This window comes from Phyllostomus hastatus, unplaced genomic scaffold (assembly GCF_019186645.2).
Source record: "Phyllostomus hastatus isolate PE091 unplaced genomic scaffold, TTU_PhHast_1.1 phas_scaffold_60, whole genome shotgun sequence".
Taxonomy (NCBI): domain Eukaryota; kingdom Metazoa; phylum Chordata; class Mammalia; order Chiroptera; family Phyllostomidae; genus Phyllostomus; species Phyllostomus hastatus.
Genome location: NW_025334038.1, coordinates 1891157 through 1915186, shown reverse-complemented (window position 1 = coordinate 1915186; position 24030 = coordinate 1891157). Strand labels below are relative to the sequence as shown.

Here is a 24030-nt window from a genome sequence, read left to right as displayed (position 1 = left end):
CCATGTAGTTCATGAGGAAGGCTGAGGAGGCATTCTGTGGCTGAGTGCAGACCTCCAGTACATTTGTGGTTGAGACAGCATTCACAAAGACCTTGTGACATGGTCAGGAGAACATACTAGCTGGGCCAGCGGGAGGGCTCACAGGGTCTTTTCATGCTGCTAGATAGGGCAGCTTCTTGGGAGACTGTGGGTAATACTTCACATTGGAGAGAGCTCAGCACAGAATCCAGACACCTGAATCTCATTTTATCTCACAATCAGTGCTTTGCAGCTGTCACCCTGCAAAAGCAGGGCCTTTTATCTGGTTACCTGGAGGTGAGTATCAGATCCATGGTGGCTATTTATGGTGATTTTTGGAAACAGGGCGCATGTGTCTCCATGCAGATAGAAGGAAGCAGAGAACATGAGCCAGCAGGTAGTGGGGATTAGCAACAATGAAGTCTTATTACTCAATGACAAAACAGGGCTGCCTTCATTTCTGGGAGATAATTCTTCATAAACTATGATGTCAGAAAGATAAGTCCAGCTAGTTTAATAATTTAAAATAGAAATAAACCAATTTTTTTTCTAATGTGTTTCCCAAGGAGATTATTTTCTTAAGGAGAAAGCTCATGCCCTAGCTAATTATTTGGGCCTCCGTCTGTAACCAAACGCAGGTCCAGCTACCTGCCACTACGAAAGTCAATACTCAAGAGGCAGGTGCTGATATAAAGGAGAGTGGTTTATTTTCAGGGGCCAGCAACCTGGAAGATGGGGGACTCATGTCTTAAAACCCATCTCCACTTCTCAGGGGAGGCAGGGGATTTTATAAGGAAGGAGAGGGGAACAGAACAAAGAGATCAAGGGGCAAGGGTGTGGGGGGCGGGGCTCGAACAGTTCTCTACCTGCAGATTAGCACAGTCCATTCCAGTAAGGCAAGTGATGGTTTGGTGTGCTTCATCCTGGTTTAGTCATCCTGACTTCATATCATCCTGGATCTGTGGTTGAAGGTCAGCAAACGTCTTGGAGCTGAGATGTTTGAAGGTCAGGGTCTGTATCTTTTGAAGTTAGTTCCGAGGATTCTTATATAAACATGCTGTTTTTATCTACAAGCTACAGATTACTCAGAGTCAGCACTTACAGAAACAATGTCAAAAGAATGGTGGGGTGGGTTACAATTTCTTACCATTACAATTTTCCTCAGTTACATGCTTTTCCAGCAGAGCAATTCCCAGGAATATCTGGCTAGTTCCTGCTGGCTGGCTGGGGCTGTAGAGACAACATAGAAAGATGACAGTGAGGAAAGAGAACCTCTCAATACCTTTTCACAAGGAGGGGTAAGTCACTCCATCACTCCAGTATTCCCCCTGGTCTAGGACTTTTGGTTTTCATCAACTGGATGATAAAAATGGCCAGTAAGGAGTGGGTACCCACTGAGCTGCCGTTACTCCTTTATTCCCATGTGTGAATGAGCCTGTGAGACCCACTACTGAAAATACAATAAGATAGCAGGAAGTGGAGAGAGAACATTGGACACTGGGGGCTGGGGAAACAATAGAAAGATGACCACAGTGCAGAAGATGAACTCCACCTAGTTTTGCTGCTTATAGATTTTTTTTGTAAACTTGAGGAGTCAAAAAAATCACCTCCCCGCTGCTGCCCAACCTATAGATTGGCAGTCGCCTTTATTTTCTAATCCAGGTGGGCACCAAGTATCAAATGCCCGGATGGGATGCCAGACCTTGTCAGATTCTTTCTAACACCATCTATTTATAAAATACTGCCACCTCATGGGAGGAAGTCCCTAATGCTGGCTGCTGTTCTAGGAATTGGTCAGCAGTCTTCTCCATACCCTCCCCCATTCCTGCCTGGCTTTTGAGCCCTTGTCTCCTTGGAGTCAGAGTACCTCTGGGTGGGGGGCAACTTCCAACCTGGCTTTTGCTTCCTTTAGGATTGGGAAGGAGGACCCCTGGGTTAGGTTGTCAGGTCTCTTGCTCCCCTCCCCCTGCAAACTCCCCAAATGTCCTGTTACCTTCCTGTGCCTCTGGAAGGCTATATCACCCTTACAGCAGGGGTGATAACTCATTTTCACGGGGTGGGGGGCGGGCCACATCAGCCTCGAGGTTGCCTTCAAAGGGCTGAATGTAATTTTAGGGCTATATAAATGTAACTGCTCCTTAACAGTTAAGTCAGAGCTTGGTGCTGCCACTGGGTAGAAACAAGGTGCCGAGGTGGATAAAACAAGGTGGAGGGCCAAATTCAGCCCGCAGTCCTTGTGTTTGCCACCTATGCTTTATAGCCTATGGCCCTGTAACCCTACTTTGCTGGAACCCTGGAATAGCCTCTTAATCTCCATCCCACATCTGCCCCTTACAGTCCATATTCCATAAAGCAGCCAGAGTGATCTTTTTTGTTTGTTTTGTTTTTTAAAAATATATTTTATTGATTATGCTATTAGTTGTCCCATTACCCTGCCATCAATCCCCTCCACCCTGCACACCCTCCCGCACCCACATTCCCCCCCTTTAGTTCATGTCCATGTGTCATAAGTTCTTTAGCTTCTACATTTCCCATACTATTCTTGCCCTCCCTCTATCTATTTTCTACCTACCTTCTATGCTGCTTATTCTCTGTACATTTTCCCCCTCTCTCCTCCTCCCACTCCCCTGTTGCTAAACCTCCATGTGATCTCCATTTCTGTGATTCTGTTCCTGTTCTAGTTGTTTGCTTAGTTTGTTTTATTTTAGGTGTGGTTGTTAATAATTGTGAATTTGCTGTCATTGTACTATACAAGCTTTTTTATCTTTTTTTTTCTTAGATAAGTCCCTTTAACGTTTCATAAAATAAGGGCTTGGTGATGATGAACTCCTTTAACTTGACCTTATCTGAGAAGCATTTTATCTGCCCTTCCATTCTAAATGAAAGCTTTGCTGGATAGAGCAATCTTGGATGTAGGTCCTTGCCTTTCACGACTTGGAATACTTCTTTCCAGCCCCTTCTTGCCTGTAAGGTCTCTTTTGAGAAATCAGCTGACAGTCTGATGGGAACTCCATTGTAGGTTACTGTCTCCTCATCTCTTGCTGCTTCTAGGATTCTCTCCTTCATTTTTACCTTGGCTAATGTAATTATGATGTGCCTTGGTGTGTTCCTTCTTGGGTCCAACTTCTTTGGGATTCTATGAGCTTCCTGGACTTCCTGGAAGTCTATTTCCTTTGCTAGATTGGGGAAGTTCTCCTTTATTATTCGTTCAAATAGGTTTCCCACTTGTTGCTCTTCCTCTTCTCCTTTTGGCACCCCTATAATTCGGATGTTGGAATGTTTCAAGATGTCCTGGATGTTCCTAAGCCTCATTTTTTTTGAATTCTTATTTCTTCATTCTTTTCTGATTGCATGTTTTTTTCTTCCATCTAGTCCACTCCATTGATGTGAGACCCAGCTTTCTTTCCATCACTATTGGTTCTCTGCATTTTTCTTCATTTCACTCATTGTAGCTTTCATTTTTTCATCTAATTTGAGACCAAAGTCAACCAATTCTGTGAGTATCCTGATCATCAGTGTTTTGAACTGTTCATCTGATAGGTTGGCTCTCTCTCGGTAACTTAAAAGTACTGCTAGTGGGGCTTTCATTTGTTCTTCTGTTTGAGACATCTTTTTTTTTTGTCATACCTGTTACGTATGAGGGGCGGAGCCTTAGGTGTTCAGCAGGGTGGGGCACCCCAGTTGCTGTGCTGTGACATTGCATGTGGGGGCAGGGTCCAAGAGGGAATAATGGTGCTTGCTCCACTCTCCGTTGGACTTCAGTCCCTTCTGCCATTTCCCCCAAGCAAACTGGGCCTTTTGGGTGCTAATTCCCATGTGGGTGGGCTTGTATACCCCATGGGTCTTTCCAATGACCTTTCCTGTGAGGCTGGGAGTCTCTCCCTGTGCCTCAGTCCCCACAGATGTTTTCAATCAGTGCCCCAAGGGTCTGTTTCCTGGCGCTGGGACCCTGGGACCGCCTGGTCATCCAGACACCTTGCGAGCAGTGCCTTGCTTCACAATCGCCGCCTTGTTGGGTCTGCTCATTACCACCCCTCCCTCTGCCAGGGTCTGCCAGCCACTGCTTGCAGAGGGTCCGCCTGCTGCGGTCTTAGGTGCACGGGATGCCTTATGCTGGTCCCAGTGCTCTTTGTTCCTTGACCCCTCTCCACCCGGCTGCCTGACTCTGCTCCTCCTACTAGTCTGGATGAACATGTCTATTTTAAGTCCTTGGTTGTCCAACTTCCATATAGTTCAATTTTCTGTCAGTTCTGGTTGTTATTCTGTTTCTAAATTGTTGTTGTCCCTATCTTGGTTGTGTGAGGAGGCACAGTGTGTCTACCTATGCCTCCATCTTGGCTGGAAGTCCAGAGTGATCTTTTTAAAACCTAAATCAAAGCATGCCACCCTCCTGGCTCAAATCTCCTCAATAATTTCACACTTGGAATAAATGCCAATCTCCTTATCATAACCTGGAGGCCCTCACCTGCATAATCTGCCTCCCACCTCCCTTTCCCTTTTGTGTGGCCCCTTTTCCCTGACCCAGCACTCCATCCAGGCGTCCTGTTTGTCCTCAAGGGTACCTAGCTGTTTTCGGCCTCAGGAGTTTGTGCAAGACTGTTACTCTGCTGGGAATATTCTCCTCTCCTTTCCCTCATGTCTGACTTTTTCTAAGACTGATTCATTTTCATCCTTCAAGTCCTAGCTTAAATGTCATTTCCCAAGAGAAGTGTTTGACCACTCATGTCTCAAATACTTTTCATTGACACAATTTGTAACTATAGAATTGCTTGTTTGTTTACTGGCTTATTTGTTAATCTGTTCTTTTGTCTGAGTTGTTCACAACTGTGTCCCCAACTTGGCACACTTCAAGGCGTTGTATCAGTCAGAGCAGGCTGAGCTCTGTGGCCATTACAAACAACTTCCAAATCTTAGTCCTTTCAAACCACAAAGGTTTGTGTCTCAGTCATGCTAAAAGTCCATTACAGGCTAGGGGTGTTGGTGAGTCCTCACTGAGTACTGATGCAGCGGCCACATGCCCAGACATTCCCAGGGGCCATACCACAGAGAAGAGCTCTGGAGGATCTTACATTGGCAAATAAATTCTCCAGTCCAAAAGTGATTTGTGTGTTACTTCCACTCACAAGTCATTGGTTAGATCTAGTCACATGGCCTCACCCAATAATAGGGAGCTAGGAAGTTCAATCTTTCTCAGTGCCCATGACCCTGTTCCCATTCCTATTCCCTGAACTACTCATTTTACTTGGACAGGCTGCTACAGATTCTCCTATCTAAACTTGGATTTGATCAAATGGTACAGCCACAACAAGTATTTTCCACAAGGCTGTACAGTGTTGGCTGCACAATGATAGCATTGCACACTCCCAGTTACAATGGGCCTTGGAAGGAAATGATGGCCCTAGGTTGGTTATAACAGGCTAGAGTATGCATCATGGTTTCTAGTGGCAATCATAATTTAAGCTAACATTTCTTGAGTACTCAACAAGTTCCTAGCACTGCACTGAGAGCTTTATATGTAATATCATTTAAATCTTCATACCTACAGTGTGGAGATGTTTTTCCTATTGGGCAGCTGAGGAAACTGAGCCACAGAAATTAAGTAACTTCCTAATTAAGTAATTGCTAGTTATACTGTAGGACCCTTCTTTGAATCTATCTTTCCCAATTCTAAACCTGTGCACTTAATTGTTACTCCATAGGAAAAGGTTTGGGTCTGATTTTTTTTCTAGGTTATAATACCAGAGAGCTTATTTCTTGAGAAATCTCCTACCCCTTCTCCCTTATAGTACCTAGCAGAGTTTCTGTCATATAATTAGCATGCGATAGAAATCTTTAAAGTATACAAGAAGGGTAAAAATAGAATCCTTAAGATAGTAGACTAACACTAGGATATTCTTCTGGTTACATGCTTTTTGTTCAGCCTGTTACTTAAGACTAAGGTAAAGCTAGCGTGCTTTTTGACAGCTGTTGGTGGAGGGCCTCGATCCCTTAGTTGCTTCTTCCTAACAATTGAACCAAGGCATCAGGCCTCTCATAGAATATACGTGTACTCTCATGTATTATTATCAACAACGAAGGAATTACATAGTACCAGCTGCAGTGGATATCGAATTGAACAAGAACTATTTTCCTTCCTCAGAGATTAGAGACAGATACTTAAACAATTAATTGCAATACAGTATGTTGTGCCATGGGGTTTGTGTAAGGGTCAGTGGGGCCAAAGATCCTGCGGAGGCGGTGGGGGTAGGATGCAGCTCTAGGAAGTGGAGGTTAGTTGGGAAAATCAACCCGAGGTGAAGCCCTATTTGGAGAGAAAATTACAAGTTCGGGGCTTTGGAGGGCGATGATAGGGGTAGGCTGTGGGGGAGAAAGCTGTGGGCCTGGAGCTTTTCCACTGCACTTCCTGCCTCAAGGCTATGGCTGGAGCTAGGACTCTTGACCTTGTGACCTGGCTAAAGTATTGCTAGGATCTCCCCGGTATGTCATTAGCCAAAAGAGTCTTGGCGACAGGCGAAGTTCCCTCCTCAGGTGACCCGGACGTTCCGACAGTCGCCTGGACCCTTCCACACTTGCGCGCCGCATCATTAATTTTCCTTGATTTTCTGCCTCAGGTCTGCCCTTCCCTTTTGTTTTCCACTACTTTGGCCTCGCCCTTACCTAAAACCACTATGGGAGCACCCTTCATCTGTCCATACCCACGATCCCCAAACTACCTCCAGACTCCACCACTGCAGCATCGGTCACGTGCTACGTGGCCCGCGGCCGAGAGAGGGAAACGGAGGGGGGCGGGGCAGGCGTGCCGAGCCCGCCTCCCCCCCTCCCCCCCCCTCCCCCAACCCCCACGCTGGTGACCGCTTGTCATTGGCGAAGAGTACCCCCAGCCTCCTGGGCTTGGAAGCTCTGCTTCAGATTGGCTACTAGGTGCTTAGTGGGCAGGGCCTCCAGGGAGTGGGAGCGGAAGGGAGGGCGCGCTCTCGAGAGGCGGGGTTGCCTAGGCGACACCGGGGGCGCGCTCAGGGGTGGGGAAGCAATCTCCTGCTGCTCAATGACAAATTGGCTGGGGACTGCTGGGGTCCGGCCCCTGGAGAAGGCGCAGGGGACGGCGGGGTGGGTTTAAGAGCGGCTCGCGGGTTGCGGACGGCTGAGGCTGCGCCAGACCGGTCCCAGGTGAGACAGTCCGGGTCTGGCAGGACCCCTTAGGGGCGGGCTGGAGAAGTGGAGTTGGCCGCCCGGCGCTGGGTGTCTACCCTGTCCGGCCGTCGGACACGTCGCGCCCCCAGGCCGCCGAAGGGCGACGCGCGCGAGCAGCGGCCCGGGAGGTCCCCTGGAGAAAGCCTCCGGGCCTCCTAGATCGATCTGGAGCTGAGGAAATGGGGGCGGCTCCCCAGCCTCTCCCTTTTCTCCGCTCCTTCCCTTTTCCCACAAATGGCCTCTGCTTCCACTTCCTGCCCTTTCGGGCCTCCAGCCCGAGGAAGGTCCACTTCCTCAGTGCCTTAGTTACCGCTAAAGTGTTGCAAGAACTTGTAAGTACCTTAAGATCTTGTGCTTGGACTGAACAGGGCCACGTTCTAAAAGTTGTTCGGTCTGTTTTTGGTCTTGCCTTGCAAATGAGCATAAAGTTGCCCCTGCTCCCTCAGTTTCTTTGTGATAGGGGCTGGCACGGGGTGTGGCTTCTAATAGGAAGCAGCACAATGGACTTGAACTGTTTGCCTGGACTAGGCTTCAGCACCTCTCTTCTTGCCCCCTTATAGGTAAATAACTTTATTCGTGGGTGGTTCAGAACTGGTAGTGGCAGAGATAGCTGCGCCCAGGCAGCTTGTTCGAAGTGTCCTGTCTGTGCCCATTTTCAGGTGAATATTGGGAACGTTGTAACTTTGATGCTGTTTTCAGGTGAGTCTACTGGGGAGAAGTTCTTGTGTATGATGGACTGATTTAGAATTGTCAGTGAAAGAGGCTTGGCTGATTATTCATTTGAGTTATCTGTGCCTTGATTTCAACCGTTCCAAGAACAGTGAACTTTCTGCTTTGTCCTACTTTCCTAACCTCATTTCTTTTTGTTAAGTTTTGGGGATGGATAGTGGGCACTGATGATCAGAAGGGACAGCCTATCTTTTAGATATGTAAATGAGCCATGTTTTAAGCAAAACAACAAGATTCTTGGATGGCAAAGCTTGAAGGTTAAGGCAATGTTTCTTAGACCTGCAGCAAAATAATTAGAATATCCAGAAATGGGATGACTGTGAATGGTAGCACTGAATATTGGGAAGAACTGGAGGGCAGAGTGTGAACACCTAGGTTTGCTGATGGTTCCGAAACTTTATTAGTGGTGTGATTTTGAGTATGGCTTTCACTTCTCTGTGGTAGTGGGGGTGGGATGGAGATAGGGATGGGAATAAGGCTAGGGATATACATCTCCTGTGTGTGGTTATAATGGAGTCAGCTAGTGTACTTTTCTCTGACCACAACTGGGTCTTTCCTTCCTTTTCCATTTACTTTATTTCTGATTGGAAAAGTGGGTTCTCTTATTTGAGATCTCAGCAAGATTTCCCTGCGCCTGAGGAGTAGAAGCTTTCCCAGGATTTTGTGTGGAAAAAAGTGGAGATATAAATTATTAGATCTCTTTTGGGAATATGGGACCTAGACACGTGGATATTGGAAAACAAAAATTAGAGGCTCAAATGGGATCTAAACAGGTCTAGGTAGAAGGTGGAAGAAGTGGAAAAGTTTTAAATTCATGCCGTAGCCGAGGATGGTTTGAGACTGGAAATTTTTAATCCAGAGTTGAGATAATCCTTTGTGCCATATCACCCAATCCCACAATACCTCTTTGCATTCAGTTACTAAATTTGTATCCAGTCATTGGATTTGGAAACATCACTGGAAACCTTTTCTGAAAGCTAAATTTGGAATCAATATAGCAACCTGGAACTATAGTGTCGGAAGAGATCTTGGTGAACTCTTCTAACATTTCCAGTGTATTTGTCCCAAGATGTGCAAGAGTTGTATTTTTCATTGGCTACACGTACTTCTAAACAGATAGCCCCTGTGCATATATATGCAAGACACCTGGATTTTTTTTTTAAGTGAATTTATGTGGCTGACGATAAGTCTGAATGAGAGAGCCAAAGTACCAGAGAAAATGGAGCTCACAGGGAGGATGGTGGGGTGGGTAAGGAGGAGGAGGGCAACTAATGTTTACTGTGTATCAGCTATCTGCTTGTTACAGACTCACTGATCTAACCAACACCAGATAAATATCTGGCCTTGGAGATAATATTTGACCTTTAGCTCCTCAGTTCTTTTGGTACCTAGGAACACAAATATGGGTGTATATGTGTACATATTCTTAGATATTTCAACAGTAGAGCGGCCAGTAGGTCAGAGGATGTATGAGCTTTTGGATGAGTGAGAATGGAAAGAAAGATGAAGAGTGTGGAAGCTGAGTATTAAAACGCCAAAGTATGTAGTTACTGTGGCCAACTACAAAATGCCAGCCAGGTCTCAATTTCAACTGTATGTTACTTTTAAAGAAAGTAACTGCTTACAGAGAACTGAATGTTCTCTGTTATGGTTGCAGAGGAAACTTTAGGGATTTTTTTTTTGCTTTTTAAAAATTGAAGTATAAATGCAGAAGAAAGTGCTATTAATCAATAAGTATAAAATATTATTGTCATCATTGCTTTTGTCATTGGTTTGTGGGCAACTTATATATAGCATCTTTTAGGTCCACTAGATTGGGAATTGACATAGAAACTACTAAATTAGGTCAGACCCAAATTAAAATAGCCCAAGTTACATACTTTTACTTAGCATGTGGCATGAGTTAAAATAAATATAGTAGTTTTACATTTGTTTGTCTTTTGAATGAATTTTCTACCTCTGTGTAATAAATCATGCCAAACCTGGCCACCTAAGACAACAGACATTTATTATCTCAGTTCTCAGTTATATCTACAGTTTCTGAAGTTCAGGAATCTGAGAGAAGCTTGGCTGGATATTTCTGACTCAGGGTTTCTCCTGAGGTTGGAGCCATCTGAAGGTGTGACTGGGGCTGGAGAATCTGCTTCAAAGATGCTCACTCACAGGGCTCGTGGCCAGAGGCCTGAATTCGTCACCATGTGGGCTTCTCCATAGGACTCTGCAACATGGCAGCTTTTCCCCAGAGCATGTGATCTGAGAGAGACAGAAAGGGAAACAGAAAGAGAGAAAGACAGAGGATGATCAAGATAGAAATTGCAGCATCTTCATACCTGATCTTGGAAGTGACATACCATCACTTTTACCAGCACATAGACCAGACCTGGTGCAATGTGGGAGGGAGGGACTGACCACACAAGGGGAGCCTGAGGATCACTGGCATTATGGATGCCAGCTCCCACAATTATTTTTTTCAGGTTTAGAACTTATATTATTGTGAAAAATCTTTGTTTCATATGCTTACCAAAGTATGTACTGTAGGAGGTTAAATATAGCTAGAGTTTTTACTCTTCTAGAAACTTTTTATTTTCTTCTGGTTCTTCATGGTCAGATGCTAGAATTAATTAGCCAAATATGGAAATTAGAAATTTAAATCTTGCTGGCCTCTAAACCAAATGGAATAGCCAAGTATTTTTAATCCTAAAACAAATTGATAAAAAATTATTGCCAAAATGATCTCCTTGATGAATAGCTTAAAATTAGTCATTAATCATTCATGTATTTTTTAAAATAAAACTCATTGGCAAAGTAACTGAAAAAATCTTGGTGGACCTAAATCAAAGTGCCCGCCCTCAGTTATTTTAAGCATTTGGACAATATTTCTTTGCTCAGCAATTCCTCATTTCTCTTTTGAAACCCAGATATGTTTTAATTGTATCTGGCTTGAAGGGCATTTTTCTTTTAGCTTCTCAATGAAACCTGTCTGAGGTGTCTGTAGGTAGAGAGGAGGGTTAAGGAGTCCTGAGCCTGAAGCCTGATTAAATGACTTCTGATTTTCCTTTCATCTTTAAACATTCTGATATTTTCATGTAACAAAAGTCTTTGAATCTAGCATATTTACAATAAGAGAGTTCACAAATCATGTTAAATTGTAACTTCAGACAATGAAGTCTTCTGAGAATCATTTTTGTTCATCCCGACCCAGTTGAAGACACTTAGAATCACCATTAGGCAGGCCTGGAAAGTCAGTACAGTCTGATTTCCTTACTTCTGAGATTTTGGCCCTTTCCCTATTCGTTGCCCTAATTTGTGAGCTAGAAAAGAAAGAACTTATCTTTCTTTTCTTTCATCCTACCTCTCCCATCCTCCTCCTCCTTTCTCCACCCACTTCCTCCTAATAAAAACAGGAAAGGATTGGTGGCCAGTCATTTATTATGGGTTATCTGATCCTAGTATTAGGAGAGGATTTTAGCCAATGTGGTAGTTTTCACATATTAAGCCTTAAAAAAAAAGTCTCCAATTCTATCTGTTCAGTAAGTTCTGCTATTTTTAAAAACATTTCTGACTTCCAGCAAGATGGAGGCATAGGTGGACGCACCGTACCTCCACGCACAACCAAGATTGGAACAACAGTAATTTAGAGGCAGAATAACACCCAGAACTGACAGAAAATTTATCTGAATAGAAGTCGGACAGCCAAGAAGTTGAAATAGACCCGTTCATCCAGATCAGTAGGAGGGGCGGAGACTAGCAGTCAGGCGCAGGGTCGTGGCGCGGAGAACAGGGTGCATAGGCAACCGGGAGCATGTAAGGCATCTGGGGCGCACAAGATCACAGCGGGTGGATGCTGAGTATGCAAGCGGCAGCTGGCAGACCCAGTGAGGCGGCGATTGTGGAGCAGGGCAGAGCGCGCAACCCAGGATCCCAGAGAAGGGACTGAGATCCCACAGAGAATGGAGCAACCGCCATTGTTCCCTCTTGACCCGCCCTCAACATATAATGTCACAGTCTAGCGACTGGGGTGCCCAGCCCTGGTGAACATTTAAGGCTCCGCCCCTCACTGTAACAGGAGCAACCAGTCCAAAAAAAAAAAAAAAGGGGGAGAGAGAGACATATCTCAAACAGAAGCACAAATCAGTGCCCCAGAACTCATCCTTTTGAGCGACCAAGAGATAGCTAACCTATCAGATGCACAGTTCAAAACACTGGTGATCAAGAAGCTCACAGAATTGGTTGATTTTGGGCACAAATTACATGAAAAAATGCAGGTTACCATAAAAGAAGAAAAATGCACAGGGAGCCAACACTAATGGGAAGGAAACTGGGACTCAGAATAATAGAGTGGACCAGAAGGAAGAAAGAAACAACCAAACAGGAAAGAATGGAGAAATAAGAATTCAAAAAAACGAGGAGAAGCTTAGGAACCTTCAGGACATCTTTAAATGTTCCAACATCCGAATTATAGGGGTACCACATGGGGAAGAGGAAAAGCAACAGATTGAGCACGTATTTGAACAAATAATAAAGGAGAACTTCCCCAGTCTGGCAAAGGAAATAGACTTCCAGGAAATCCAGGAAGCTCAGAGAGTCCAAAGAAGTTGGACCCAAGAAGGAACACACCAAGGCACATCATAATTACATTAGCCAAGGTAAAAATGAAGGAGAGAATCCTAGAAGCAGCAAGAGATAAGGGGACAGTAACTTACAAAGGAGTTCCCATCAGACTGTCAACTGATTTCTCCAAAGAGACCTTGCAGGCAAGAAGGGGCTGGAAAGAAGTATTTCAAGTCATAAAAGACAAGGACCTATATTCCAGATTACTATCCAGCAAAGCTTTCATTTAGAATGGAAGGGCAGATAAAGTGCTTCTCAGATAAGGTCAAGTTAAAGGAGTTCATCATCACCAAGCCCTTATTTTATGAAATGTTAAAGGGACTTATCTAAGAAAAGAAGATAAAGAAAAAAACATGTATAGTAAAAGGACAGCAAACTCACAATTATTAACAACCACACCTAAAGCAAAACCAAAAGAAACTAAGCAAACAACTAGAACAGGAACAGAACCACAGAAATGGAGATCACATGGAGGGTTAGCAACTGGGGAGGTGGAGGAGGAGAGAGGGGGAAAAGGTACAGAGAATAAGTAGCATAGATTGTAGGTAGGAAACAGATGGGGAGGATAAGAATAGTATGAGAAATGTAGACGCTGAAGAACTTATAAATATGACACATGGACATGAACTAAAAGAGGGGGAAGTGGATGGGAGAGGGTATACAGGGTGGAGGGGAGTGAAGGGGGGAAATGGGACAACTGTAATAGCATAATCAACAAAATATATTTTAAAAAAATTTCTAAAAAGGATTTACACCCAGTACTAGTGTGGTGTGGGGGTGAGGTGGGGAGGGGTTCCCCGCACCACCAAGCAATTCTCAATCACCAGCCCGGCATCCTGCAGTTCACAGCATCAAATTTCACAGGTTGAGGGCTCAGTCTCATAAGACTGCCCTCCACTTCAGACACCAGTAGTAAGTCCAGGTTGTTACCTGTGCTTCTGACCAAGCAGCTACAGATTGAAGGTTCCCATGACCCCCTCCTTGGATTTCAGATGTCAGTCTTCCATTCAGGTTGTTATCTGTACTTTTATGACCCACGACTGACTGTAAATCAGAGGTTCCCACAACTCCCTCCTTGGGTTTGATTAATTTTCTAGAACTGCTCACAGAACTGAGGAAACTGGTTTACTCACTAGGTTACTGATATATGGCAAAGGATATGAAAGAACGTAGATCAACATAGTAGGGTGAGTCCTGAACAAAGGAGCTTCTGTCCTTGAGGAGTTTGGGACCCAGCATGGTGTGCCACATGGAAGCGTTCTGGTTCCCCAGCCTGGAAACTCTCTGACATCCTCCTTTTAGATTTCATAGTTATGACTGATTAAATCATTGGCCATTGGTGATTGATTCAACCTCCAGCCCCCCTCTGCTCCTTGGAAATTAGAGGGTGGGACCAAAAGTTCCAACCCTCTGTTCAAGGTTGGTTCCCCTGGCACCCAGCTCCCTATTACTTAGGTGCTTTCCAAAAATCACCTCATTAGTGTAAACCAAAATATATTTCTTAAAAGTCACAGTAGTGCAGCCTCCTAAGTAGTTGTAGAATCTAGCTGTGATCCCCATGTCTACTGTTATCCCCTTAGGCTGTCACTGTCTCTGGTCCGGCCTGCTGCATCTCCCATATCTGCTTGGGACCTCTCTGTTTCTCCATACTATAGTTAGAACGATCTTTTCAACATGCAAGTCTAATTACGTTACTTACCTGCCTGAAACACTTCAATGGCTTTCCAGTGCTTTCAGTAAAAAATCTAAAATCTCTAAACCACTGGGCTTACTGGGCCATAATTGACCTGGCTTTTACTTTCCTCTAGTTTCCTCTCATACTAGACTCTATCTTTTTCTTTTTGCTGTAGGCAGCCACAAGGATCTTTCTTCAGTTTCTTGATTGTATCTTGCTTCAGTCTTCCTAAAGGCAATACTACAGGAGAGTAGAGCGGGTGAAAGTGATTGGAGCACTTGGCCTGCTTGGGAAGTGGAAGAAGACAAAAGTGGCTAGGGACTGGTTGATGTGTGGTCTTGTAGGCCATGGAGAGCAGAGGGTTCAGATTTTACTCATGGTGAGCCATTAAAAGAGCTTTAGGCACACTTTTATTTGCAGTTTTAGAAAATTCACCGTATGTGCTCTGTGGAGACAGATTGAAGAGAAACAAAAGTAGCACTGAGAAATCAGTTAGGAAGCTGTGGCTGTTAAGTGGTTGGTGGCTAGGACTGGGGTGTGGCTGAGGAGATGGAAGAAATGGGGAATTCAAACTTTATTTTGGAGATGGAATCAGTAGAACTGTCACTGGAGAGGGACTGGGACCAAGGCGGGTCCACCCTGGCACTGTCTGGAATGAGTGGGTTCTTGACTTTGTGTAGGAAGGATTTCACGACATGAGTCCAGGTGATTTTGAGAGTACCTTTATTAAAGCTGGGGACAGTGAGACAAAGGAAGGGCTTAAGATAGAAGAGGCAAGGTCACAGCAACAGGAGTGAGCCTAGGTGGGGCTGCCTTGGCCTTTTGGAAATGTGAGAAAGAGTCATGCCAAGGTGAGGCTGCCTTGGCCCTTTAGAAAGGAAGTTACAGAGGAAAAAGTGAGTGAGAAGTGCGTGGACTCAGGAAACAAGTTACAGAGGCAAAAGGAGGATCCTTGGAAATGAGTTCAGGCGGTTTGCCCAGGACAACCTGCCATTGCCAGCTGCTGTCCTGGTAGCAAGTCTTGTGGGGACCCTGAGAGCTTAGGAGAAAGAGAGCAAGAACCAACACCTGAGGAAAGAAGGTGGGGAGAAGGTGTGGGCATGCTCTGGATTCTTTGTCTTAAGGGTTTTTATCTGTTTCCTAAAGGTGGGAGTTTTAGGGGGGTCCTCAAGGGAGGATCTCCATAGTATATTCATTAGCTTTCCAGTTGTGTCCTTTATATGCTGATACATGAAAATGAATCAGCATATAAAGGAATGCTTCAAGGAATATCACCAAAGAGGGACAGAGAGGGATTGGGACTGAGGTGGGTCTGCCCCCTGCTGGTCTAGAATGTGTAAACCATTTGTTCCTGTGTCCTTGGTTAGGGAAGATAAGACCTTGGGATTTATTTTCAGACTATAAATTGCTCGGTCATTTAACTATGTCTCAGTTTCCCTATACCACTTGCCAAGGAATTTTTCTAGCTTGTTACTATCCTGCCTCATAAGTAGTCATGTTGGTCATGAATTGAGTTGGGGGAGAGGCAATGGGAATCAAAGATGACTCTCCAGTTTTTGGTTTTTAGTAATGCCTTGTATATGACTAGTTACTCCAGTAACTACTAAATGGGATTAGTGGAGCTGTGGATTTTAAGGGGCGAGGGAGGGGGTCAAGAATCAGGAATCGATTTGGGAATAGTGTGAGATTCTTGCTGGGTACCCTTGTGGGGAGAAGTGGCAGTTAGAAGGATACATGTCTGGAGGTCAGGAGAGAGATCTGTGCTATACCAGAAAAATTTGGGAGCTGCACCTAAAGTTGTTGGTATGGATGAGATCACGGAGCAAGAGAACGTAGAAATGAGAAGGGTGTACAACTGAACTCTGAGGAGCGCTGACATTTAGAAGCCAGGTAAAGGAAGAAGACCTAGCAAACCACACAGAGAATGAGATGCTAGAGAAACCACAAGCACTGTGGGAGGATGTGGTGCTATGGAGGCTGGAGCAACAGACTGGAGGGAGATATCCAGAGGGATCTTTGAATTGGCCTGCTAAGGGCCTTCCCCTTTACAGGCAAAGTTTTGTCACCTTTGCTACATGCTCATTTTTCAAAGGAGGAGGGGAAGAGGATGGGAGAAGAGAAAGAAATGTTTATATAGGCGTTTGCAACATAGAGTTTATTGATGTTTTTGACAAAACCAGTTTCCATGAAGTTGTGCTGGGCAAGGAAGCCAGAGTAGAAGGCACTTCATCAATGAAGTAGTAAGGAAGTACAGCCTTACCACTCTAGTGGGGTCTGTGGGCCAGCAGCATCATCTTGGAGCAGGTTGGCAGTGCAAAGCCTTGGGCTCCACCCCAGGCCTACTGAATTAGAATATACATTTTAACAAGATTCCCAGGAAATTTGTATCTACATTAAAGTTTGAGGAGAGTTGTTATAGATAACCAGGGCTATAGGGAAATAGTGTCACTTGCCAAAGGGATATGTAGGAATAAAAAATGTGAGTGTTCAAGATGAAGATTAAATAAAGGAGGCTGTAGGCTGTTGGGAGATGATCCTGCAGAGAGATCAAGACTGACTGACGATTCACGAAAAGAGGATGATGGCTGGGATGACACTGCAGGATTGGGGTGGTGGGTGTATGCAGTCCAATGCCTGTGTGGAGGGCATGGCTTTTGCTGAGAGCAGGAGTGTCCTCTCCATGTAACCAGAGACAAGGAGGAGATGGGCATGGATGCTGATAGGTTTGTAGATTTGGTGGAAGAGTGATGAGGGAGTTTGTGCTTAAAGGCTTCTGTAGGGGAAAATGGGGTAAAGTCATCTTATAGTTGGGCAGTATGGGGTCCAGCCACTTGTTGCCATGTATATGTATAATATGAAGATTTTGGGGGAAAGGAAATAGGTTTTTATTAATAGGGTTCCCAATTTGAGGGGGCTGGGAATATTTTTGCTTCGAGCTGATTGAGTCCATCTTTTCTGTAAAGCCCAGAAAACCAGTCATCCCCAGGAAGATTAAAGTCCAAATCCATGCCCAGAAGTTTTTCATTATTGTTTATCTGCAGTTTAAGGTTGTTATTTAAATGGGTCTTTGTCTCTAGAGCTTTATGCCTGTGTGTGTGTGTGTGTGTGTGTGTGTGTGTGAGAGAGAGAGAGAGAGAGAGAGAGAGAGAGAGAGAGAGAGAGAGAGAGAGTTGTCATTGCCTTCTAGCAGTTCCTGTCTTTTTAGGGTCTGGGCTGTGTTGTCAGATTATTCCGGACAGTTGTTCAGAGGAAGCTTCATTTGTGAGGAATGTCTCAGCTCATGTCTTCGTGTGTTGTTCTTAGAGTGAGAAAGTGGAAGTAGTCCAGGATCCATGTGCCATGTTATATTGGGTGGTAGTGTCCCAAGGGCTGGAGCCCAGCGAGAAATGTATCTGTGTGGGACCTTGTCTTCAGGAACTGGCTTCCAGCTGTGCAGGGCCTAAGGCCTAAGCCATCCCAGCAGACGCTGCTCCTGTCTGTGCAGGGCAAAGCAAGAGTCAAAGAAGCTAAATGGCCAAGAGACCTGAGAGTGAGTTTCTGCCTCTCTTTTGTTTAAAAGTTTCACCCAGAATCCCATGTGTTCTGGAAGTCAGTGGGAGTGTTGAGTTTTTAAATTAATGAAGGCCAGTGTCAGTCATATTTGTCTTTTCCCCTTTTTTGGTTGACATGTTTAGGAAGGGGGCAAAGTCTCTAGTGACACATGTTCTGTACAAGCTCCCTTATGCTGAGTCAGGAACTGCCTGGGTGCCTGGGCAGTCTCCTTCCTCCAGTGGCCAGTCCATTCAAAGAGAGGGGTTTTCTCCCCCTGCCTTCTCTAGCAGTTTGGTCTGACCTCTCTGTTACAGTTTCTGGAGAGTGAGTGTAGGGGAGAATCATGGTAAGACTCCTAGGAAGTATTGAGTGGATGTCCATTTCTGGTTTGTGATCATAAATGCTTTTAATGTGAAGGTTCATATATGGCTGGTTGCATGGTTTTCTTTTCCTCTAGACAGTAGCAGTTGCCTGCCAGGTGCAGGTGTGAAGAGCCTGGTAGAAGGAGTGCGGGAGGTGACTATTTGCAGGAGGGCTTTTATAATGTCGACAGTCGTGTGGAGGCTGGGGAAAGAGGGAATTTGAGCCCAGAGGGAGCTGGTGCACAGGAAGGACTGGAGGTCAGGGCTTGCAAGTGTCAAGGAGTCAAGAGATGGGTGGGTGTTTGAGCAAGTGAACTAGAAGGTATTGGCTGAGGGTGGATGGTTAGGGGAGAAAACTTCCTGATAGTGATGAAGTTTGGCGTATACCCCTAGCAGAGTGAGGTAGCATGAAGGAAAAAGTTTCTGGAGAGGAGAAGGTCGAGGACGTGAGAGATGCCAAACTTTTAGATAGGCCATCCATATGAACATAGAGGTCACTGAGGAAGATGCCAGGAGTTGGGTCGAAAGGAAGTCAATGAACCAGAAGCAAATACCATCAGTGAATAAGGAAATGAGGAGGTCTATAAGATGACAGCAGCCAGGTGGGAAAAGGGCATTAACCACTTCCTAAGGAAGGAGGAGATTATTGGACCTAGGGAAGTACTGAATTGGAAGTGACAGTGGAGAAAGAGGAAGGGCACTTATTACCTCTTGGCCCTGAGGCATATGGCATCTGCTTAAGATTTTGTGTCCCCAGGGCACACCCAAGTCTCAGGGAAAGCCAGCAGGTAGAGGAACATTCTTAGAAGAGGTGGAGGGTCTTGAAGAGTTTGCTGATGTTTCCAAGGGCTTGGGATGGTGTGGTGGTAGGATTAGTCATTTCAGGGGATGGATGCCCTTCTGATGGTATGAGAATCTCTCTCTGTAAGAGGGAAGAGTGGGAATGCCTGCACTTCGGTGGTGACTCAGTAGAAGGATATTCAGCAGTATGTGGCCCTCTTAGAGAATGGTGAACTCTGTTCTAACACTGTGGTTGCCAAGTCTTGGCTGGGTAGGTGGCAGTTTCCTGGTTTTGGTTCCCTAAGTCTTTGTACACCAACGCAGCAGGGAAGAGAAGGAATTGAAAGACTGTTTCTGTTAGATAAATTTCAGGACCTGCTTGAGGAGACTTAGGGCAGGTCATGAAATGCCCATCAATAATGCCTCTGAAGGCCTGTGACTGTCTTTTGGGGTAATAGAGAAGGAAGGTCTGAAGGACCTCTGTTGATGATGATAATACTCCTACTCTTATTTCTGTATTGAAAATGCTCTCAAAGTCTGTAGTGCTATTAAAAAGAAACAGCAGCTCCAAAATGGAATCACTTTTGCTAAGCCCCTCCAAGACTTAATACCTAAACTAATTGCAGTTTTAGCCTCTCCCAGGAGTGGAATTTTAGACCAATCAATCTAGAATTCCCTGGTCAGCACTAGTGAGGTCATCTGCCTGATAAGACTCCTCCCTTTCCCTAAGGGAAGGTGACCTTGGCCTGAAATAATTCAGTTGTTTAACTTTCTTGCCCACCCTCTTTATGCCTATAGGAACCTTCCATTTTGTATATCTTCCATGTGCCCTTATAGTTGTTAGATGGGTTGCTTAATAAAGCCAATTAGATTTTCAAATTTACTCATTTGCGTTGGTTCTTCAGCAGTACATACTTCCTCATTCATTCCTTTCCAGTTACTCTGTGAGACAGGCAGGGCAAATACTGTCCTTGTTCCTTGGGTGAAGAACTGAGGAGAAGTGGGGTGAGGTGACTTGCCTAGTCAGTAGTGAGTGACTCAGTGAGGTCCACAAGCCAGAATTCTTCCTTTCTAGTGTGGTGATCTAGATGGGTGTCACCTTAGCTGTCAGGAAAAAGGAGTGTCCCTTGCCTTATCTCTCCATGGCTCCAAGTTCTTTCTCAAGACTTTTTAAAATATCAGAGTGTTATTCAGAAAACAGTTAAGTGATTATTCAGAGCCAGGCATTCTTGTAGGTGTTTTCTTATTTAATCTTCATAGTAACCCTGAGGATGCAGATATTTATATTTTATAGATTAGACTGAAGCTAAGAAACAGCTTAGCCCAGGTTAATAGTTTCCTAATGGTAGACCCCAGACTTCAAGTTGTTAGGATGGTCAGTGATGCAGTCTATGAAAGAATTCACAAAGAGAAGAAAATGTAGAGAGTAAAGATTTTATTCACTGTCCAAGAAAGGAGAGGGGCATCGTGTGGAGAGATACAATACCCAGCATTGAGGGGTGAGGGTTTTGGGCTTTTACTGAATTATAATTGGGTTGATAAAAGGGTGGGGGTGCTGTTGGGAGGCCCTTGGGCTGTTGTAACATGGGGCTACAGTCCCAATGTTACCTTCTGTCTGTGTCTGTAGGGAGCCCTTAGTCACATTCCATTCGTGCTTTCCAATCATTTCCAGTCCTGGGGACAAGCTCAGAAGAGTAAAATGGCAGCCATGTTTAAACAAGGTCATAGGCCTGCTTGGCAAGTGGTGCTGCAATAGCAAATGGCACCAGCTTTGTCCCTTCAAGTATGTCCTTGGGACAGGGAAAAAAAATGTGTTATACTATATGTAATATAAAATTTACCATTTTAACCATTTATAAGTGTACAGTTAGTCATTCACATTGTTATACAATCACTGTCCCTCTCCCAAACATTTTTTATCATAGCACCCTACAGCCCTGTGCCCACTAAACACAACTCCCATCCTCCCCTCTGCCCTAGCCATTGGCAACCACTATTCTACCTTCCATCTCTATGAATTTGACTGCTCCAGGTATTTCATACAGGTGGAATCATATGGTATCTGTCCTTTATATCTGGTTTATTTCACTTAGCATGATGTCCTCAAGAGTCATTCATGTTGTAGCATGTGTCAAAATTTCATTCCTTTTTAGACTGAATAATGTCTACTGTATCACATTTTGTTTACCATTCATCCATCAATGGACACTTAGGTTGCTTCCACATTTCGACTGCTGTGAATAATGCCACTGTGAACATGGTTGTACAAAGATGTATTCAAGTCCTGCTTTCAGTTTTTTGGGATGTACAGTAACTGCTTTTTATTGCACTTTCCTCCCAGGTCTTTGTTTTAGAACTTGTGCTCTAGTTGCCTGTGCATTTCTCTCTGTTTAATGAGCTTTCTGATCCATAGTTTTGTGCCATCAATATCAATTCCAGTATTTCACACCAAGTTTGAAGGTCTTCCCCACCCCACCACAATCCACTAATGGAGCAGCCCAGTATTGTGGCTCAGAGTGTGGACTCTGAAGCTAGACTGCTGGGGTTCTAATGCTAGCCGTGCCATTATTTAGCTAAGTGACCATGCAAATTATACAAATTCTGTTTGAATGTATGCAGTATACTAGTAGAAGTGGAAATAATAGCAAATCTTTAAACAGGATTTTATTTAGGTAAATAATTCTGAACAGGGATATGTATGTGAGTTCCAAATATGATCCTCAGCTATTGAGAGATAAATTAGCTCTACTGTCCCTGAGGCTTCTCTTGCAGGAAGAAGGAGCTGGAGTTTGTCTTATATAAATTGGTAGAACTCTTTATTTAAGGCCAGTGAAATCCCCAGATCCGTTGAGGGTGAGGGCATGGTGGGAGAGGACTTCATTTCAGAAAAACTATACAGTTAAAAAAAGTCAGAGCTTGGATGTGGACAACAGTGTAGTGATTGTGGGGGGGCAGGGGAAGGAGGGTATATGGAAGTGGAGGAGGATATAGGGGTGATACATGGTAATGGAAAAAAATACAATATAATGAAATTTAAAAAATCAGAGCTTGCAAATTAATTCCCACCATTTCTTGGTGCTTTGTACTTCAGGAAAGTCATCAGATAAGTTGACTTTTCAAAGTTTACCTGCAATAACTTGTCCTCTTGAGGCCTCATAGCCCCCAGATGGGGAACTCATTTTTTTATTCACCACGTATTGAGCATCTCTGAAGTACCAGGCACACTGGGCACTCAAAAATGAATGGGTAGACCTCATCCAGGAGATTATTGGTTTACCTCCATGGAAGAGTAGGCTGCATTGATAGGTGTGGGGTCTACTTAGACTGGGAACAGCTATGAGTCAGCTATGTTGGGGGAGGAAATTAGGAAGGTGGTGGGGGAAACATTTAGGTTGAGTGTGAAATTACAGGTAATCCTTCATCAGGAGGAAGGGCAGTCCTTGCAGAAGGAATAACATACGCATAAAGTTAAGAACCAGAAGCAGGGTGCTTTAGATACAGGTGCTTTAGCTTCAGAGCTTTCTGGGATTTGTTTTAGTTAATTTAGTTTGTTAATTTGGTTTTTACTTTCCTTTTGGTGGGAGAACAGATGCAGAAAAGTTCCTTAGGGAACAGAAACACGTAAAACAAATTTCCTTAGGCACACGGTCACTAAGTTGTTTTGAAGATTTAATTTCAGAAAAGATTAAAACAAAAAATTGGAAAGGAACCTAGATCATTTCATTCAACTTCCTTATTTTTACAAGCATGGGAGTGGAGTCATACATTCATGAGAATACAAAAATATTCTATTCCCTGATGCTAATGACAATAGCAGCTGTTCGGGGGGGAGGGAAAATTTGAGTTTCCTTTTTTAAGTCAGTGTGTGTAGGAAAGGCCAAGTGTGCAGAAGGAGAACTGAGAACTGTGTTACCTTGCCAGGACTCTCACTACTGGAATGCCACAATTAATGAAAAGCAGTAAAAATACACAAATTTATCAAATAGAGTAGTCAAGGCCGAGTTAATAGAAAGATTTCATTTAATAGAAAGATTTAACAGAGGTGCAGGACTGTACTGAGGGTACAGTCAGCTGTACTCAGCTGTATTGAGTTTATATCTGTTAAAGATTGTTAACCAACTGATAAGAAATTTTTCTTTGGGTGACCAGCAGGCCCTGGAGCTGAGGGGTTCCGAGACACTTGCATGGAGTCCTGTCACTTGGCCATTCAGGTTCTGCTCTCCACCACAAGGGTCAGTCAGTCAGAAATCACAGTCCATTGAATAACAACCAAATGACCAGAAGTCATTATTTAAATCAGAGGGTAAAATGATAGATCTTATAAAAACTAGGTTGCTCTAGGGTCTTTGCATATTGTATTGAAATACCAAATCACTAAGGCTACAGTTTTTTGTTTACTCTGACACTTGTTTAATAAATAAACTTACTTTACTTAATAATCTGGTAATCTCTGTTTCAAGGGCCCGTGTCATAACTAATAACAATAACTTCATAATAAGTTCAATCTTAAAATAGTCAAATTCTTCAGGGACAATTTTTTAATAGATTTTATTGATTATGCTATTACAGTTGTCCCATTTCCCCCCTTCACTCCCCTCCACCCTGTACACCCTCTCCCACCCATATCCCCCCCTTTAGTCATGTCCATGTGTCATATTTATAAGTTCTTTAGCTTCTACATTTCCCATTCCATTCTTACCCTCCCCCTATCTATTTTCAACCTACAATCTATGCTACTTATTCTCTATACCTTTTCCCCCCCTCTCCTCCTCCCACTCCCCTGTTGCTAACCCTCCATGTGATCTCCATTTCTGTGGTTCTGTTCCTGTTCTAGTTGTTTGCTTAGTTTCTTTTGGTTTTGCTTTAGGTGTGGTTATTAATAATTGTGAGTTTGCTGTTCTTTTACTATACATGTTTTTTCTTTATCTTCTTTTCTTAGATAAGTCCCTTTAACATTTCATAAAATAAGGGCTTGGTGATGATGAACTCCTTTAACTTAACCTTATCTGAGAAGCACTTTATTTGCCCTTCCATTCCAAATGAAAGCTTTGCTGGATAGAGTAATCTGGGATATAGGTCCTTGTCTTTCATGACTTGGAATACATCTTTCCAGCCCCTTCTTGCCTGCAAGGT

At 44.1% G+C, this 24030-nt stretch overlaps 1 protein-coding gene across 2 annotated transcripts in view; it reads left to right on the top strand.

Moving 5' to 3' along the window:
• The first annotated feature begins 7015 nt into the window (after positions 1-7015).
• RALB (RAS like proto-oncogene B) overlaps positions 7016-24030 on the top strand; it is a 58655-nt gene continuing 41640 nt past the window's right edge. The window contains exons 1-2 of one of the 2 annotated variants that reach the window (XM_045825900.1): positions 7016-7185; positions 7770-7908. The gene's annotated coding sequence lies outside the window, so the exon portion shown is untranslated. The remainder of the gene's footprint in view (positions 7186-7769; positions 7909-24030) is intronic. The other variant, XM_045825899.1, reaches the window with a different exon arrangement.